The sequence below is a fragment of the Sarcophilus harrisii genome, chromosome 3, assembly GCF_902635505.1.
Source record: "Sarcophilus harrisii chromosome 3, mSarHar1.11, whole genome shotgun sequence".
In the NCBI taxonomy this organism is placed as follows: Eukaryota; Metazoa; Chordata; class Mammalia; order Dasyuromorphia; family Dasyuridae; genus Sarcophilus; species Sarcophilus harrisii.
Genome location: NC_045428.1, coordinates 275426292 through 275446902, shown reverse-complemented (window position 1 = coordinate 275446902; position 20611 = coordinate 275426292). Strand labels below are relative to the sequence as shown.

Sequence of the window (20611 nt, the reverse complement as noted above, 5' to 3'; positions counted from 1 at the left end):
AGTAAACTATCCCTTGCTCTCCTAATTTGCTTATGGTATCACTCTTTACTTCCAAATTAGGTATACATTTTGAGCTTATTTTGTTATGGGGTGTGAAATGTATATCTATGATGAGTTCCTAACATTTTTTCCCAGTTTTCCCAGTAATTTTTGTTAGTGAGTTCTTATCCCAGAAACTGGAGTTTGAGATTTATCAAACTTTAGATTACTATAGGTCTTGATTATTGTATCATGTATATCTAACCCATTACACTAATCCACCATTCTATTTCTTAGCCAGTAAAAATTGGTTTTTGATGACTATTGCTTTATTATAATAGTTTTAGGTCTGGTATTTCTATGCCACCATCTTTTGTATTTTTTTCATTAATTCTCTTGATATTCTTGACCTTTTGTTCTTCTAGATACATTTTGTTATTTTTTCTAGCTCTATAAAATATTTTTTTGATTGGTTTGGTACTGAATAGACCAATTTAAGTATAATTGTAATTTTATTATATTAGCTTGACCTACCCATGAGCAGTTGATAGTATTCCAATTGTTCAAATCTGATTTTGTGTGAGAAGTGTTTTGTAATTGTGTTCAAATAGTTTGTGGATTTGTCTTGATAGGTAAACATCCAAATATTTTATTTTGTCCACAGTAATTTTAACTGGAATTTATCTTTCTATTTCTTACTGATGGGTTTAGTAATGTATACAAATACTGATGATTTGTGTGGATTTTTTTTATATTCTGCAACTTTGCTAACGCTATTGTTTCAAGTAGGTTTTTGGATGATTTTCTAGGATCCTCTACATCATCATGTCATCCACAAAGAATGATTGTTTTATCTCTTCCTTGACTATTCTAATTTCTTTAATTTCTTGTTCTTTTCTTATTGCTAAAGCCAACATTTGTAGTACAATATTGAATAGTGGTGATAATAGGCATCCTTGTTTCACCCCTGATCTTATTGGGAATGCATCCAGTTTCTCTCCATTACAAATAATGTTTGCTGATGGTTTTAAGATAGATGCTGCTTATCATTTTCAGGAAAACTCTCTATATCCCTATGCTCTCTATTGTTTTTAGTAGGAATGGGTGCTGTATTTTTGTCAAAAGCTTTTTCTGTATTGAGATTATCATATGATTTCTGTTAGCTTTCTTATTTAGCTGGTCAATTATAACAATAGTTTTCCTAATATTTAATTAGCCCTGCATTCTTGGTATAAATCCTACTGGGTCATGGTGTATTATCCTGCTAATAAATTGTTGTAACTCTTTGCTAATATTTAAAATCTTTGCATCAATATTTATTAGAAAATTGGTCTATAATTTTCTTTCTGTTTTGGCTCTTCCTGGCACATATTTGTGTCATAGAAGGAATTTGGCAGGACTTAATATATATATATATATATCCAATAGCATTAGAATTGTTCTTTAAATGTTTGATATAATTCTCTCATAGATCCATCTGACCCTGGAGATTTTTTCTTAGGGAGTTCATTGATGACTTGTTCAATTTCTTTTTTTGAAAATGGGGCTATTTAATTTATTTCCTCTCCTGTGAATCTGGGCAATTTATATTTTTGTAAATATTCATCAATTTCAATTAGATTGTCAGATTTGTTGGCACATAATTGGGTAAAACAGCTGCTAATTATTGCTTTAATTTCTTTTTCATTGGTGGTAAATTCACCTTTTTCATTTTTGATCCTGGTATTTTTTTCATTTTCCTATTTCTAGTCAAATTTACCAAAGATTTATCTTAGTTTTATTAATTTATTCAACAGTTTTTTAGTTTCAATTTTATTAATCTCTCCTTTGAGTTTCAGAATTTTTCATTTGGTGTTTAATTGGGAGTTTTAAATTTGTGTTTTTTTAGTTGTGTGCTCAATTCATTCATCTGTTCTTTCTCTGTTTTATTTAAATAACTATTTAGGGATATAAAATTTTACCTAAAAACTGCTTCGGCTGCATCTCATAGCTTTTGGTACATTATTTTACTACTGTCATTCTCTTGGATGAAATTATTGTTTCTATAGTTTGTTGTTTGACCCACTCATTCTTTAGAATTAGAGTATTTAATTTCCAATTGGTTTTTAGTTTAGCTTTCGCTGGCCCTTTATTAAATGTAATTTTTATTGCATCATGATCTGAAAAGGATGTAAACCATTTAACCTTTAAATAATATTTTTCCTCTGTTTACATTTTCTATGCTTCTCTTGAGTCCTGTGTTTAAAGATCAAATTTTCTGCTGAGTTCAGTTTTTTTCCAGATTGATTGTCTCTTATTCTTCATGAAATTTAAAGTCTCTTACTTCATTGAAGATCCATCTCCTCCCTTGAAAGTTGATGCTCAGACTACAAAACACTTTTCACACAAATAAAGTCAGATCTAAAGAATTGGAAAAATATCAAGTATTCTTGGATAGGTGAAGCAGCCTTTACTAACACAGATAGATGTTCCTTGTGGATTGGGAATGAAATAAATTGGAGGCAAGAGGGAAGAGGAGAGAGGTCAGGTCAGAGAAGGCAATTGCCTCTCAGTCTCCTTGTATCATCATCATCTTCTTCTCACATGAAGAGATCCATTCTACAGGTATGAGTTAGACGTCCAGCAGCTACTGGAAGGTGGCTCCCATATCACAATATGAAGGTGGCCTAGCTGTACCAGATCTAAAACTATATTATAAAGCAACAGTCATAAAAACCATTTGGTACTAGCTAAGAAACAAGAATAGTTGATCAGTGGAATAGGTTAGGTTCACAGGACAAAATAATCAGTGACTACAGTCATCTAGTGTTTGACAAACCCAGACCTTGGATTTTGGGATAAGAATTCACTACTTGACAAAAATTGATGGAAAAAATGGAAATTAGTATGGCAGAAACTAGGCAGTGACCCACACCTAACACCGTATACCAAGATAAGGCCAAAATGGGTTCATGATCTAGATATAAAGAATGATTTATAAACAAATTAGAAGAACATAAGATAGTTTACCTCTCAGATCTGTGGAGGAGGAAGGAATTTGTGACCAAAGAAGAACTAGAGATCATTATTGATCACAAAATAGATAATTTTGATTGCATTAAGTTAAAAAGGTTTTGTACAAACCTAATGCAGACAAGATTAAAAGGGAAGCAATAAACTGGGAAAACATTTTTACATTCAAAGGTTCTGATAAAGGCCTCATTTCTAAAATATATAATTCAAATTTATAAGAATTCAAGCCATTCTCCAATTGATAAATGGTCAAATAAGGACAGTTTTCAAATTAAGAAGATGAAACTATTTCTAGTCATTTGAAAAGGTGCTCCAAATCACTATTGAGCAGAGAAATGCAAATTAAGACAACTCTGAGATACCACTACACACCTGTCAGATTGGCTAAGATGACAGGAAAAGATAATGATAAATGTTGGAGGAGATGTGGGAAAACTGGGACACTGATATATTGTTGGTGAAACTGTGAATGAATCCAACCATTCTGTAGAGCAATTTGGAACTATGCTCAAAAAGTTATCAAACTGTGCATACCCTTTGACCCAGCAATGTTTCTACTTGGGCTTAAATCCCAAAGAGATCTTAAAGGAGGGAAAGGGACCTATATGTGCAAGAATGTTTGTGATATTACTTTTTGTAGTGGCTAGAAATTGGAAACTGAGTGGATGCTCATAAATTGGAGAATGGCTGAATAAATTATGGTACATGAATGTTATGGAATATTATTGTTTTATAAGAAAAGACCAAGAGGATGATTTCAGAAAGGCCTGAAGAGACTTACATGAAGTGATGCTAAGTGAAGTGAGCAGAACCAGATCATTATGCATGGCAAGAACAAGACTATTCAATGATCAATTCTAATGGACATGGCTCTCTTCAACAATGAGATGATTCAAACCAGTTCCAATTGTTCAGTGATGAAGAAAACCATATACATCCAGAGAGATGCCTGTGGGAACTGAGTGTGAACCACAACATAGCATTTTCATGCTTTCTGTTGGAATGTTTGCTTGCATTTTGTTTTCCTTCTCAGGTTTTTTTTTTCTTTCTAGATCTGATTTTTCTTGTGCAGCAGGATAAGTATATACATATGTATACATATATTGAATTTAACATATATTTTAACATATTTAACATGTATTGGGCTACCTGCCATTTAGGAAAGGAATGGGGGAGGGAGGGAAAATTTTGGAACAGAAGATTTTGCAAGGTTCAATGTTGAAAAATTACCCATGCACATGTTTTGTCAATAAAAAGCTTTAATAAAAAATAAAATAAAATGAAAATAATTTTTAAAAATGAAAGATGATGCTCAGTCTCTCTGGGTAATTGATTTTTGGTTGCAACACCAGCTCTTTTTTCTTTTGGAATGTGGCATTCCAGGCCCTTCAATCCTTTAGTATAATTCTGACTGCTGCTCCTCAATACTTGAATTGTTTTTGTCTGAAGCTTGCAGTCCTTTTTCCTTGAGATTATAATTCTGGAGTTTTGCAACAATATTCCTTGAAGTTTTCCTTGTGGGATCTCTTTCTAGAAGTGATTGATGGATTTTATTTTTCTTGCTAAACTAATTTTTAATATACATTGCTTTATGATGCATGTTGGGAAAGAAAAATCAGAGCAAAAGGGAAAAACTATAGAAAAGAAAAAAACAGAAAAAAAAAGAAGTGAACATAATGTGTTTTAATTCACATTTAATTGCCATTGTATATTCTGGCTGTTATTGTGTACAATGTATTCCTGGTTCTGTTTGTTTCATTCAGCATTGAGGAGTTCATGTAAATCATTCCAAACCATTTTTTTCCTGAGGCAATTGGGGTTAAATAATTTGCCCAGGGTCATGCAGCTAGGAAATATTAAATGTCTGAGACCAGATTTTAACTCAGGTCTCCTGATTTCAGGGCTGGTGCTCTATATTCACTGTGCTACCTAGCTGCCCCTCAGGCCTTTTAAAAATTAGCTTGTTCATTATTTTTTATAGAATGATAATATTTCATTATCTGTATACACCATAATTTATTCTGCCATTCCCCAACTGATGAGCATCTACTCATTTTCCAATTCTTTGCTACCACAAAAAGAGCTGCTACAAACATTTTGCACATATGGATTTTTTTTCCTCCATTATGATTTCCTTGGGATACAGAAACAGTAGTGGCACTGCTAGGTCAAAGAGTATGCACAGTTTTATGGTCTTTTTGGGTATAGTTCCACATTGCTCTCCAAAATAGTTGGATCATTTCACAACTTTGCCAACAATATATTAGTGTCCCAGTTTTCCCACATCCCCTCCAACATTTCTCATTATGTAATGGATTCCTTCAATGACTATTTCCCCTTCTTTTTCTGGTATATTAGGGCAAGTTTTCTTCATGATCTCTTAAAGAATGTTATCCAGGTTCTTTTTTAAAATCTTGGCCTACAAGTAGACCAATAATTTTTAAATTGTCTCTCCTGGATCTATTTTGCAGGTTGGTTGTTTTTCCAATGAGGTGTTTTACATTTTCTTCCATTTTTTTTCTTTCTTTTTAATTAGACTGAGTTTTGATGTCTCATCGCCATTACCTTCCATTTGCCCAGTGTTAGTTTTTAATGTGTGATTTTCTTCAATTACCTTTTGTATATCTTTTTCATTTGATTAATTCTACTAATTAAAATGTGTTGTTTTATTCAGTGGATTTTTTTTTTGCATTTGACTAATTGTGTTTTTTAAGTAATTATTTTTTTCAGTCAAAATTTTTACTTTCTTTTCCAGACTATTGACTCTCTTTCTTTCATACCTGTTGTTTCTTTTCTCATTTTTCTTCAATCTTTCTTGTTTAACTTTTATGAGCACTTCCAAGAAACCTCTTTGGGCTTCAGATCAATTCATATTACTCTTTAAGATTTCTCCAGGGACATTTTGTCCTTGTCTGAGTTGGTATTTTGTTCTTCCCTGTCACCATAGTAGCTTCCTTTGATTAAGATTCTTTTCTGTTAACATGGAACTCAATGGAGTTTTCCTTAAAATGATCAGTAGCATCTATCTAAAACCAACAGGAAGCATTTTATGTAATGAGGATAAACTTAGAAATATTCCCAATAAAATAAGGATGAAATGAGGTGGCCCATTATCACCATTACTGTTACATTAGAAATGCTATTTTTAGCAATAAGAGAAGAAAAAGAAATTAAGGGAATTAGAGTAGGTAATGAGGAAACAAAATTATCACTCTTTGCAGATGAGTATTATATTTTCTAAATATAATATATTTAGAAAACCCTAGAGAATCAACTTAAAAATTGCTAGAAACAATTCACAACTTTAGCAAAGTTGCAAGATACAAAATGAATCCACATAGATCATCAGCATTTCTATATGTTACCAACAAAGCCCTGCAACAGCAAGAGATACAAAGAGAAATTCCATTTAAAATAATTGTAGATAATATAAAATATTTTGGAATCTACCTGCCAAGACAAACTCAGGAACTATATGAACACAATTATAAAACACTTTCCATGCAAATAAAGTATGAATTAAACAATTGGAAGAATATTAAGTGTTCATAGGTAGATCGAGCTAATATAATAAAAATGACAATTCTATCTAAATTAACCTACTTATTCAATGCCATAGCAATCAAACTGCTAAGAAATTACAGAGCTAGAAAAATAATAACAATGTTCATCTGGAAGAATAAAAGGTCAAAAATTTCAAGAGAATTAATGAAAAATGCAAATGAAAGTAGCCCAGCTGTTTTATTATTATGTCTAGTACAGCTAAGTCATCTTCATTTGCATTTTAGTATATTATATATTATTATTAACTATATTATAAAGCAGCAGTAATCGAAAACATTTGGTACTGGCTAAGAAATAGAGTATATGATCAGTGGAATAGATTAGGTTCACAAGACATAATAGTCAATGACTAAAGCAATTTAGTGTTTGATAAACCCAAAGACCCCAGATTCTGGGATAAGAATTGACTATTTGAAAAAAAAATGCTGGGAACATTGGAAAATAATATGGCAGAAACTAGGCATTGACCAACACCTGTACTCTATGCCAAGATAAGGTAGATATGTGTTTATGATTTAGACATAAAGTGTGATACTATAAAAAAAAATCAGGAGAATAAGGGATAGTCTCCCTCTCAGATCTGTGGAGAAGGAAGGAATTTATGAACAAAGAAGAACTAGAAAATGTTATGAAATGCAAAATAGATAATTTTGATTATATTAAGTTTAAAAAGTTTTGTACAAACAAATCCAAAGCAGACAAGATTAGAAGGGAAGAAGAAAATGTTTACATCCAAGGATTCTGATAAAAACCACATTTCTAAAATATCTAGAGAATTGACTAAAATTTATAAGATTACAAGCCATTCTCCAGTTGATGGATGGTCAAGAGATATGAACAGACAATATTCAGATGAAGAAATTAAGATCATTTCCAGTCATATGAAAAAATTCTCTAAATCACTATTGATCAGAGAAATGCAAATTAAGACAACTCTGAGGTATCGCTATATACCTCTCAGATTGGTTAAGATGACAGGTAAAGATAATGATAAATGTTGGAGGTGATGTGGGAAAACTGGGACACTAATACATTGTTGGTGGAGCTATGAACTCATCCAACCAATCTGCAGAGCAATATAGAACTATATATACCCAAAGGGCTATCAAACTGTGCATATCTTTTGATCTAACAGTATGTCTACTGGGCCTGTATACTAAAGAGATCATAAAAAAGGGGAAAGGACCCAGATGTGCAAAAATGTTTATAGCAGCCCTTTTTGTAGTTGCAAGAAATTAGAAAAGGAGTAAATGCCTATCAACTGGGGAATAGCTGAATAAGTTATGGCATATGTATATTATGGAATATTATTGTTCTATAAAGAAACAATCAGCACGATTTCGGAAAGATATGGAGAGAATTACATGAACTCAAGCTAAGTAGAGTAGAACCAAGAGAACATAGTACACAACAATAAGAAGATTATACAATGATCAATTATGATGGATGTGGCTTTTTTTTTTGAATAATGAGGTGATTCAGGCCAATCCCAATAGACTTGAGATTGAGAAAGCTATCTGCATCCCAAATGAGGGCTGTGGGGACTGAATGTGGATCACAACATAGTGTGATCCACACTTTTTTTGTTGTTGTTGTTTCCTTGCTTTTGTTTTCTTTATCATTTTTTTCCCTTTTTGATCTGATTTTTCTTATGCAGCATGATAATTGTGGAAATATGTATAAAAGAATTGTACACATTTAACATATATTACTTGTTGTCTAGGGGAAAGGGAGGGAGACAAAATTTGGAACACAAGGTTTTCCAAGGGTGAATTTTGAAAACTATCTTTGCATATATTTTGAAAATAAAAAGTTTAAAAAAGAGAGAATAAAATCAAATATCTAGTATCACAAAAGAAATGTGTGAAAATGGTCACCAATGAAGAAGAAATTAAAGCAATCTTAAGAAATATTTTTGCCCAACTATATGACAATAAATCTTATAATCTGAGCAAAATCAATGAATATTTATGAAAATACACATTACCCAGATTAATAGATGAAGAAGTAGAATGCCTAAATAATCTTATCTTAGAAAAGAAATTGAAAAAACCATTAATGAACTCCCTAAGAAAATATCCCCACATGTGAATTCTACCAAACATTTAAAGAACAATTAATTCCAATACTATATAAGCTTCTTTTGGAAAAGTAAAGAAGGTATCCTACCAAAACTTCTTTTATCACACAATTATGGTGTCAATACTTAAACCAGGAAGAGCTAAAAGAGAGAAAGAAAATTATAGATTACTTTCCCTAATGAACATTGACACAAAAATTTTGAGCAAAATACTACCAAGGCAATAACATCAATTTATCACAAGGATTATGTAATATGACCAGACAGAATTTATACCAGCAGTGCAGCGTTGAAATATTAGGAAATAGTAGGAAAATAACAATAAAAAAACTCAAAAAATCATATGATTTCCTCAATAGATGCTGAAAAACCTCATGACAAAATACAGCACTCATTCCTATTAAAAACATTAGAGAACAGAGAAATAAATGAAGTTTTCCTTAAAATGATAAGGAATATGCATCTAAAATCATCAGCAAACATTACCTATAATGGGGAAAAGCTAGAAGCCTTCCCAGTAATATTGGGAGTAAAGTAATAATGCTCATTACCACCACTGTTATTCAATATAGCATTAGAAAAGTTCCTATAGCAATAAAAAAAGAAAAGAAATAAAAGGAATTAGAAAAGGCAATGAGAAAAAAAAAACTATCATTCTTTACAAATGATGTAATTAGTACACTTAGAGAATCCTAGAGAAATAACTAAAAAACAACTTCAGCAAAGTTGCAGGACATAAGATAAACCCAATAACAAAACCCATCAGCAAGAGATAAAAAGAGAAATTTCATTTAAAATAACTCTAAAGAGATCTTAAAGGAGGGAAAGGGACCCACAGGTGCAAAAATGTTTATGGCAGCCTTTTGTCTAGTATCTAGAAACTGGAAATTGAATAGATGCCTATCAATTGGAGAATGGCTGAATAAAATATGGTATATGAATGTTATGGAATACTATTGTTCTTTAAGAAACGATCAGTAGGATGATTTCAGAGAGGCCTGGAGAGACTTACATGAAATGATGCTAAGTGAAATGAGCAAAACCAGAGAATCATTATACATGGCAAGAACAAGACTATACAATCATCAATTCTGATGGACGTGGCTCTCTTCAACAGTGAGATGATTCAAACCAGTTCTACTTGCTCAGTGATGAAGAAAGCCATCTATACCCAGAGAGAGGACAGTGGAAACTGAGTGTGGACCACAACATAGCATTCTCACTCTGTTATTGTTTGCTTGCATTTTGTTTTCTTTTGCAGTTTTTTCTTCCTTCTTGATCTGATTTTTCTTGTGAAGCAAGATAACTGTATACATATGTACACATATATTGGATTTAACATATATTTTAACATGTGTTGGACTACCTGCCACCTAGGGGAGGGGTTGAGGGAAAGGAGGGAAAAATTTGAAACAGAAGGTTTTGCAAGAGTCAGTGTTGAAAAATTATGCATATATGTTTTGTGAATAAAAAGCTTTAATAATTTTTTTTAAAAAATAACTCTAAATAGTATAAAATACTTGGGAGTCTACTTACCAAGACAAATGAAGAAATTATATGAACACAATTACAATCACTTTTCACACAAATAAAGTCAGATCTAAATATCAATTGCTCATGGGTAAGGCAGGTCATCATAAAAAGGTAACAATTCTGCCTAAACTTATTTACTTCTTTGGTGACAAAAATATCAAAATAATTATTCTATAGAACTAGAAAAAATTATAACAAAATTCATCTGGAAGAACAAAAAAATCATAAATGTCAAGGGAATTAATGAAAAAAATTTTCAAAGGAAGGTAGCCAAGCAATAGCAGATATCCGACTTAATTATAAAGCAATAATTATCAAAATTATCTAGTACTGACTAATAAATAGAATAATGGGATCAGCAAAATACAAAACAAAGTAGTCAATGGCCATAATAAACTAGTGTTCGATAAAGACAGAAACCCCATCCTTTAGGATAAGAACTTACTATGTGGCAAAAACGTCTGGTGAAACTGAAAAACAATAGGACACAAGCTAGGTATAGATTAATATCTCACCCCCTCACACCATACCAAGATAAAGTCAAAATGATGGATGATTTAGACATAAAAGTAACATGATAAACAAATTAGAAGAGAAAGGAATAGTTTATCTGCAAGATCTGTGGGGAAAAGAGGAATTCATAACCAAACAGAAGATAGAGAGAATACAAAATGTAAAATGGATGATTTTGATTATATGAACAAATTCAGCCAAATATTAGAAGGAAAACAGAAATCTGGAACACAATCTTTATAACAAATGTTTCTGATAAAGACCTAATTTCTCAAATATGTAGACAGCTGAGTGAAATTTTTAAGAATACAAGCCATTGTCCAATTGATATATGGTCAAAGGATATGAAAAAAGATAATCAACTGGTAAAGACTTAGCTACTTTGATCTAGGCAAAATTCCTGACATATCCAAAGGACTCTTTTTTATGCCCTCCACATACTAATATTTTTGCCCTCCAAACATTTTTAATACTCTCCATCTCGAGGAAGAGACCCGATGGCCTCTGAGTGTAGACTGAAGTTTATTCTTTAAAATTCCCTCTCAATTTCAGATTGTTTTTCTTCCTTTTTTTGTAATATGGGTAATATGAAAATGTTTTGAATGATTTCATTTTTGTTATGATTATCATGCTACTTCTAACAGTCCAGAGAGAACGTGAAAAAGTCTGAATGAAGGTAATCTTATAAACTTGGAAAAAAGGGGCTGAATTTGGGAGATCACATATAGGTAAAACTGATAGCACTTGTGAAGTGAATGTCGGATAATGGAGAGGGGAAGAATTAAGGACAAGTTTTACATTATGACCTGTATTATTGGGAAGATGATTGTGTCTGTGATAGAAATAAGAAAATTTAAAGCCAAGGGCAGATTTGGGAAATTAGGAAATAAGTTTTGTTTTACATATGTTTCATTTGAGAAGCTTTTGGAAAATCCAGGTGATGTCCAGCAGGTTGTTGGTTTGGGAATTTGGGAATTTCCTACATAGAAATGATATTTGATCCTGATGAAATACTAGAAACTGATGAGATCATTGAGAAGGCGTAGAGTCAGAAGAAAAAAGAGCCAGGATGGGGATGTGAGGTATCTTCTAGTAAGGTTATTCTCTCAAAATTTCATACATCTTGTATATGCCCTCTCTGAACTCCTCTGTGAATTTGAGATCATTTTGCATGCCCCTATAAAACTGCAACTGTGTGTATTTAACTATATGCTTGGTGATGTGTGCCTCTGCCAAACTGGTTCTGTTTATATCTGTCTTTTATTTTGTCTGTGTGTCTTTGTAAAATATAAAACATCTGTGTTGTGTTTGTATTGTGAGTTAGATTCCATTACCTTTTTTAAAATACAGAAAGTCAGGGGAAAAAAACCTCAGTGATAGAATCAGAAAGGTTAGAACACCAGGAAAACTTAGTGAACTTTCATCCTTGAAGCAAAAGTTCCAATCAGCAGGAGTAACCCCAATTTAGTCTTTCTGCAAGAGATTAGATCATAAGAAAAGAGAAAAAACTTGTAAGACATTTTTCTCCTGTTATTTCAGTTTGGGTTATGCTGGAATTACAGAGGAAAAAAAAGTTTGTGAAACTATTTAAAAAATCTTGGTAGATTAAGTGTTTGAAAATTAATCATTTTAAAATTACAGGAGAGAACTGTGATTCCAAGAACTTGTTCTCTTCTGACATATCTTACTAAGTTTTTGGGTACTACTCTGCAGAAAATTTTTAAGGAAAAATAAATAATAAGATTAATAGTGTCATGATTCTAGGAAGGAAAGGAGGGAGGGAAGGAGGGAGGAGGAAGAAAGGAGGGGAAGGAAGGAAGAAGGAAGGGGAGAGGGAAGGAAGGAGGGAGGAAATTAGGAAGGAAGGAAGGAAGGAAAGAAGAAGAAGAAAGGGATGGAGGAAGGCTGTTAGTTTGAAAGTAATCCCAGAGTGAAGATAGAAAAAAAATAATAAAGTTTGTACTATATAGCAATCTCTTGTTAACGCTCCCTTAAAATTTTCAGTTTTTATCCTATTTTATTAAGAATCTTCACCCACTGTCTCTAAACAAATTGGGTTCTTAATACTTCAGCAGGAATGATAGTCACTCTAACAGAGGAGGATGAAATTAGCATGAAATTAGAAATGCTATGTAATCTTGTAACTTCCTAGCAACTGCAGCAACCTTTCCCTTTCTACATTCCTACTGCATCTTTAGGATGGTTCCTTTAACGACAAGTGCCACATCTAGGAATTTGTTTTTACTGAATAATAAAGAAAGAAATTAGGAAGGAAGGGAGGAAGGGGGGGGAGGAAGGAAGGAAGGGAGGAAGGAAGGAAAGAGAGAGGGAGGAAGGGAAGAAGAGAGGAAAGAAGGAAGGAAGGAAGGAAGGAAGGAAGGAAGGAAGGAAGGAAGGAAGGAAGGAAGGAAGGAAAGGAGGGAGGGAGGGAAGGAGGAAGGGAGGAAGAAATGAAGGGAGGAAGGAAGGAAGGAAAGGAAGAAGGGAAGACAGGAAGAAGAGAGGAAGGAAGGAAGGAAGAAGAAAGGAAGGAAGGAAGGAAGGAAAGGAGGGAGGGAGGGAGGGAAGGAGGAAGGAAAGGAGGAAGAGAGGGAGGGAGGAAGGAAGGGAGGGAGGAAAGGAGGAAGGGAGGGAGGGAAGAAGGGGAGGAGGAAAGGAGGGAGGGGGAAGGAAGAAAGGAAGGAAGGAAGGAAGGAAGGAAGGAAGGAAGGAAGGAAGGAAGAGAGGGAGGGAGGAAAGGAGGGAGAGAGGAAGAGAGGGAAAGAGGGAGAATCAATCCAGGAAACTCTTCTTGAGTTTCTTGAGATTCCAGCTCCCACAGCATGAGGCTGCCACCCTTAGAAACCTGAAATAGCTTCAGAGAGAAGAGCACTTCTTTGATTACACCATAGGCAAACAGCCTCATGTTCCAGGGTCATATTTCTCCTCATTTCTTTTTGACCAGTTTCTCTTCAATCCCAGGTCAGTGTTTAAGATCTGGCTAATGCACAGTACAAGAACCATGGCAGCTCCTGCTATACTTGGTTTCTGGAGTTTTTTCTCTGTGACATTGTAAACTGCCTAATTGCTACCTATCTCCAAATGGAACATGTGGTAGAAAAATATAGAAATGTCTTGAGCCAATTCATGGAATCCAAGATTGACCTAAAAGCGGATGGAATTAGTGGAGGGATTGGGTTGATTGGGCTCAGTTCCACTAAGTCATTCCTTCCAGTTTCTCAAATCCCAAAGCCAACTCCCCTCCCCCCACTTCTTCCCTGACCAGTCAAGCTAGATTTCCCCTTAGATAAGGACCTTGAACTAAAGACAGAAAAGGGATAGGATGAAGAAGATATGTAAGATATCTGCATTGTCGAGGTGCAATCAGCATAGGAAATGGTAAAGAACTTTAAGCCCCATGAAGAAACTGGAGAGAGCCTTTATTTTGAAGGGAACCCTAGCTTTGGAGGGAGCTGGAAAAATGTGGGGAGTAGCGGACTCCTCTTCAGTGATGTTGGAGAAATTGTTGATGTCCCTGATGACAGCACAGTATCCCAGGGAATAGTAAAGGCTGTGATGTTCTCTTCTTTTTTATAATATAAGATGGTTCTGTGGGCAGGTTTCTCGGGGAGGTTTTCTAGAGGCAGCATTAGTTTCAGTTTATCACTTCAAATGCAGCCAGCTGATAAAATCCAAACGTTTATTTTCTCCTTCCAAGTCTGGTCTCTTTCCTTGGGCCTGGGTAGCTTTGTTAGAGGTACTTGTACTGTGCATTAGCCAGATCTTAAACACTGACCTGGGATTGAAGAGAAACTGGTAGTAAAGGAAGAGAGCCTGCCGCCACAGTGGTGTGAGATGAGATGAATGAATCTGGCTCTGCCTCCAAGAGTGGGCTTCTTCTGAACTGACTGATGCTCCCCTCTCAATCTTTTCAACTGAACTCTGCTGACTGAGCTCAGCTGTTTTTTATGTTCTCTCAAAGGCTGACTCCTCCTCTGAGAGAGTGGGATTGTGGGTTTCTGACTTGTGAATCTCATACTGAATAATGACTTGTGAATCTCCCAAAAGTGTGAACTCCAATGAGTACTTAAATACATTCGTGAGCTAGAGAATTTGCTAAGGAACTCCAATGAGTACTTAAATACATTCGTGAGCTAGAGAATTTGCTAAGTACCATGCTAAATTAGGCAACTGACTTATCACTTTGTAAGGATTCTAACAAAAGGCCTTCTTACAGCCTTACAGAAAATACAATAGGGGAGGATTTATTATTGTCAAGCAGGTCAAGTAGGAGAGGGCATTTCCTTTTTGCTGGGAGATGAAGCCCTAGCAGAAGCCACTATGTCTTGAAGCACTGGTATTAGTGGAAATTATAGGTACATGTGTAACCTTATCCCCCTAAAAAATATCAAGTGTAGGGGCAGCTAGGTGGCACAGTCAGGAGGACCTGAGTTCAAAGCTGACCTCAGACTGTGTGACCCTGGACAAGTCACTTAACCCCAATTGCCTCAGAAAAAAAGAAAAAAAAAATCAATACCAAGTGCTCAGACATATTTCAGAATGAAGAAAAAATGTGTTTTATATGAGAACCCAGCACTTCATTTTTATGTGCCTTCAATATGAGAAGTAGCTCAATCATAGTAGCAACTCAACCATCACTTGTACATACACTGAAGTGTGTCAAGTCATATTCCTGTGCTATTTGTGACAAATGCTTTATGTAGAAGTCTCCCCTACATGACCACCTCAAAGTTTACTCTGGGCTCTGCCCTACCCGTGTTCTTACTGTGATGTTCACTTTGCCCATTAACACCATTTGACACAATCTTCAGGAGCTGCATGGCAAGTTCACAACAAAGAATGTCCTTGATGCCAGTATATTAGAGCTCCATGCCCTCCTCTACTAGCTGGAGAAGGGATAATTAGGAGATGAGGTGAGGAGATTGGTGGTAGAAAGGGATGGTGAAAGATCCTTTCTCCTATAGGGGAGGAAGTTTGAAGGGTGAAAAGGGTTTTTCTGTTTCCAGGAGAATTAACATACATCCTGGGGTTAAAGGTAGAAATATTATAAAAGAACAGCTACTCAAGTCTTTCTCAGAGAATGAGAAGAGATTAGATCTTGCTAAAGGGATTAATGAACCTTTCTAATCCCCTTGGGATGATAAGGAAAGAAAAGGTTCCTGTGTTCTAGTATAAAAGGGCCCAGGGAAGAGAGAAGGCTCTTTTCTGGAAGAGATAGATTACTGGAGTTAGGATGGCATACAAACTATAAGTAGTAAAAAGAGGAAGTAGAGGAGAAGATGGTTTTATCATTGGAAAAGAAAACTATAGGGAAAACTATTCAGTTGGAGTAGGAAAGGTGAGAATTGTGAGAGGATCTTACCAAAGCTATACTTCAAAGATGACAAATGGAAAAAAAAATGGAGATGTGTTAAGTAGAATAGAAAACAAGTAGAAGCAAAATAAGACAAAAATCAAAAGTTAGCAAGAGTTGGAAAGGGGACAGGGGAAAAGAGGAAAATACCTAGAAAACGACTGTTAAGGAAATAAAGGGAGGGAGGGAAGTAAAAAGGTTAAAAAAAAAAAAAAAGGAGAGTGTGGTAGAGAGATATGCAATATTTTTAAGAAATTTTTTTTGGAGTTTTCAAGAGTTTGGGGTCTCAGTTTCTGCTTTTCTACAAAATAAAAAGTGGGATTCTTATAATACAAAACAAAATAAAAATCTATTCACTGGAAGACAGAATGCAGAATGAAGACTGAGGTAGATGCTGAAAAAGGGAAAGCATTCCAGAAAGTATTGAGCGACCTTATCCACAACCCCCTTAACTCAGCATGTACTAATTCCTAGAAGGGTTGAAAGAAGGAATGATACAAGGAGGGGGATATTAAACCCCTTGGCCTTCCCCACTTGCTTCCCTCCTCCTCCCCCCAGAATCATGAATGTATCTCAGTTGTGAGGATTGCTTATTAGACCATACCTCTTCCCTTTTTTATTAAAGGGATTATCACCTTTTATCTTCTTTCTGGTCCCTGAGACCCCTAGTCATTTACTAGGGCAAGATCTGCTTCATAAATTATAGGACACTATCTCAAATGACCTAAAGGGAACCCCTTCCCTGACACTCAACACTTCTGAAAGTATTCCCATTCCTTTAGGGGGGGTTTTTTCCCCTTAAGTCCTTCCTAAATTCTCTCTGTAACCCCTCTCATTCTATATCAGATTCCCAAATAAAAAGCTGGAAAAATGTAGGGAATTGAATTATGCTGCTACTCCTTGCCCTTCAAAGCTCTAGGGCCCACATGGAGGGTGCAGAAGAGGGGAAAAACTGCAGCCACAGCAGACCCTCACCCAGCTGGCAGTGGCCTCAATGGACTTGTACCCCTGGGTATCCTGTAACCTGCCCCTCTGAGCAAGCCTTAGGGCATCACCCAGGTATAGTACATCCTGCTCTAGGCATTGCAAATATCCCCAGGCTCAGTAGTACCTAACTCCAAAGCTGCAATTCTCTGAGTGGCTGGGGGGAAGGGTCTCAGGTCCCATAGCCAGCATCTAGTTTGCCCTGCCACCAGAAGCTACCATCAATGGGGAGATCCTGGCACAAGCCACTCCAGTTCCTAAGCTGCAGTCAGTGTCTCCCCAGGGAACCCTATCCCTCAAAAGTCCAATTAGTGTCACCAGTGCAGGCCCACCCTTTGGCAGGCCCTGCTCACTTACTACCTGGGAAAGTCTTGGGTGCCAAGACAGGGATTAGGTTTATGTTAATAGAAAGCATAAGGTATTCATGGGGTAGAACCATGATTTATTGAGTCAAAATCAAATATCTTAATTAGATTAAAAAATATTCGGTTAATTCTAGGCCTTTTTGAAATCATTCGTATTCATACTGGTATGGCAGTATGAGATGGTGGAGCCAATCAACCTCTGCCCTTGGTGAGCCCACCCTTCTCTGTTCCAGTTGCAGAAACATATTAGCTGTGTCATCTTAGGCAAACTACCTTATCTCTGCCCATTTTCTGATGTGTAAAGAAAAAATAATGAAACCCACCTCCCAAGATTATTATTGTGAGATCAAAATGATATAATGATTGTAAAGTTTTTAACAATGGCTAGAATATGCTAAATACTATATTATTATTTCTTTAATTGAATGTAATTATTCCATGCCTGCTAACTTTAAAATGGTTTTCAAATGCCAAATACAATAAATAAGATTTTTACATGTCATAAATTGGAAATGCAAATGACATCATCTGAAGGTTATTGTTTGTGTTATTATTGTATTTCTAAATCTGTATCATATAATTTGAGAGACCACTATACACCAGAAATACTGTTAGACAAAACTTTTAATCTGAATGCTGTTAGATTTTGATTTGGGCTTTTTAAAAGGATGTAGTAAAAAACTATATTTGAAAACTGTTAAATATTTAATGAAGCCTATTTTGATATGAGAGATTTTCTACAATTGTAATTTTTCATTTGAAAATCTTGGCTATTATGGAAGTATGTAAAGTTGTTTAAAGATCTAGATTCAACATACTGATGAGTCAGCTATCTGGTATTTGTTATATGTGTAAAGCCTCAGAATATAGGTAGTTTTAATGGATGAGTCAAGAATTAATGAAATGTTAACCGTCAGGAAAATATCAAGAAACAAGCCTTAAGTTGTAGTTAGTGAAATTTTGCTATTCAAGGTAAAAATTCCTAGAACTATAATTTATCATTGTTTTCAACTTTGATTCTAGGAATAGTTGTCTGGACTGTCATAAAGCCAGCAGTAGAACCCTCAGTCTAGGAAATGCTATTTCTTTTCTGAAAAAGAAAATTTCCATCTGGTTAATCCTGAGACTTGCCCTCTGACTGCATGATTGGGTGTCAGATATGACTCATGCTTGGAGCCAAAAAGAGCTATGGGACTTTTTTCCTCTATTATATGTTGGTATAGTTATAACCATGATTCTCTTTTTTCTTTTATAGAAAACTTCTATATTTCAAGAAGTTTTGTAAGTACAATACTAAATCTATTAAATAATAGATTGATACTGGAACATCTCTCAGTTAATATAATAGGATGCAAAATGAATAACTTACAATTTTAACTTTTATTTGTGGTCAAATTATAACATAGGAATGGTATCCTTCTTGTAAGGGGGAAATGACAAGACAAAGTAATAAGATAAACGTAATGTGAAATCTTCTCAAAATTAAATGAAATAGTAAAATTTGAGAAAAGCAACATTTGCCAAAACAAATCCAGGAACTCCATTAGCTTAAAATAGTTGAATAAATATAAATTATTCAGGCTTAAGCAGGGCCAATATAATAAATATGAAGAACAAAAAGTATATCAAAGGAACTCATAAAATGTAAAGGATGATTAGCAGTATCAGATCTAAACTATATTATAAGGCAGTAATTATCAAACCTATCTGGTGCTGGTCAAGAAACAGAAAAATAGTTCACAAATTTTAAAGATTCTTACAACAGGTACAGCATTTAGATAAGGATAGAAATAGCAAATGATGCATAAATTAAAATTCTCTTGTTTCAAAATTGGAGAGCCAAATTTGAGTGATTATGTTATATTCAGAATTATCTGGAAACCTCTAGGTTTACTACCAGAGAAACAGAGCCCCTTTAGAGCTGTCTTGAAAAATAAAACTTATTGACCAAAAGATATCTAGGGACCAGCTTAAGTATGTGAGATGTCTAGAACACACAATGTTCTGGTTAAAGAGATATAGGTTAAAAGGATCCAAGGGGAGTGAATGTTCAACATTGGTGATTGTTTTGTATGGTTTATGTTTAAGTTTTCTTGGTTACCTTGATGAAATGTCAATCTCCTTTCTCAAAATTTGCCCATTATAAGAACTCTAAATAGTTTGAATTGTACCTGACTTAATGGAATTATGCAATTATGGGAACTGTGAAAAGAAAACTTTATTGCATTATTTGAATCTAGCTTTTCCTGGCTAGGAAACTGGATCATATCTTTGTGTTGTTTAGAGACTCTATAAGAACCTGTATTATCCTGAGAAGTTCAGCTCCAAGGATCCATGCAAGGATTCTTCCTATCAGAAAACTAGCACCATATTGATCAATAAATCCTTGTGTCTGAGTAACCTTACCATGCCCTTCTGATTACTCTCACAGCTGCCAAACTTGTGGGACTGCACTCCTAGATCTTCTGATGAAAGCCCTTGTTTCAATGCATGCCAAAAGTCTTCATGGACCTCAAAAGTTTGTCCAGTACAGATACAGAAGCAGCTGACACCTAGAAGACACAACAGTCCAAGAGTCTGGAAGAGGGTTGAGTACACTGTCCCACTTTTTTCTCTTCCCTTTAGTTACCTGCCCAACCACCAAAATTCAGTTTCAAGCATGTGTTGGTATTTCCTCCCTCTATATTTTTGGCCTCCCTTTTTACTTTTTTTTTTGTAAACAAACAAGGGTTAACACTGGAACATGTTTCCCCACGGTCCCCTGAAGGACCTAACTCCCTGGACACCTTATCCTAGTCCAACTGGCACCTCCAGGAATCTTGGGTTATATCTGCCTCCTTTATTAGTAATAGGGGTGATATCTTGACCTGTAAATAAACTGGATTTAATGAGGCAGGGATGTGCAAAGTTATCAGCCTCACTCCTCCTGAGTCATCAAGGTCTAGCAAGACATAGGTCAGGACTACTTATAATGAACCCAGATGCAGTGGGAGACTTTAGTCTTTTTTTTTTGGCTAGGGTTATTCCCAGGTCTCAGTTTGTCTGAGGTAATACCTTTCAGTGATTAAAAGCCAGGTAAGAATAGAGCCAAAAAATGGCCTAGTTGGATTTCCCAAAAGAATTGGTCTAGGAGGAGAATTTCTGGCTAGAAAGCAACAACTCACTGAGCAACCAAAAACAAAACAATGAGCAAATGAGAATTGGGTTGAAGTCTACAATTGGTCAACC

At 35.0% G+C, this 20611-nt stretch overlaps 1 protein-coding gene and 1 pseudogene across 1 annotated transcript in view; one reads left to right on the top strand and one right to left on the bottom strand.

The window, feature by feature from the left end:
• Positions 1-20115, bottom strand: part of LOC116422356 — a 33671-nt gene extending 13556 nt beyond the window's left edge. Inside the window, exon 1 of the mRNA XM_031959541.1 lies at positions 19790-20115. The gene's annotated coding sequence lies outside the window, so the exon portion shown is untranslated. The remainder of the gene's footprint in view (positions 1-19789) is intronic.
• LOC111719679 lies at positions 11751-15653 on the top strand (annotated as a pseudogene).
• Positions 20116-20611: the final 496 nt, after the last annotated feature.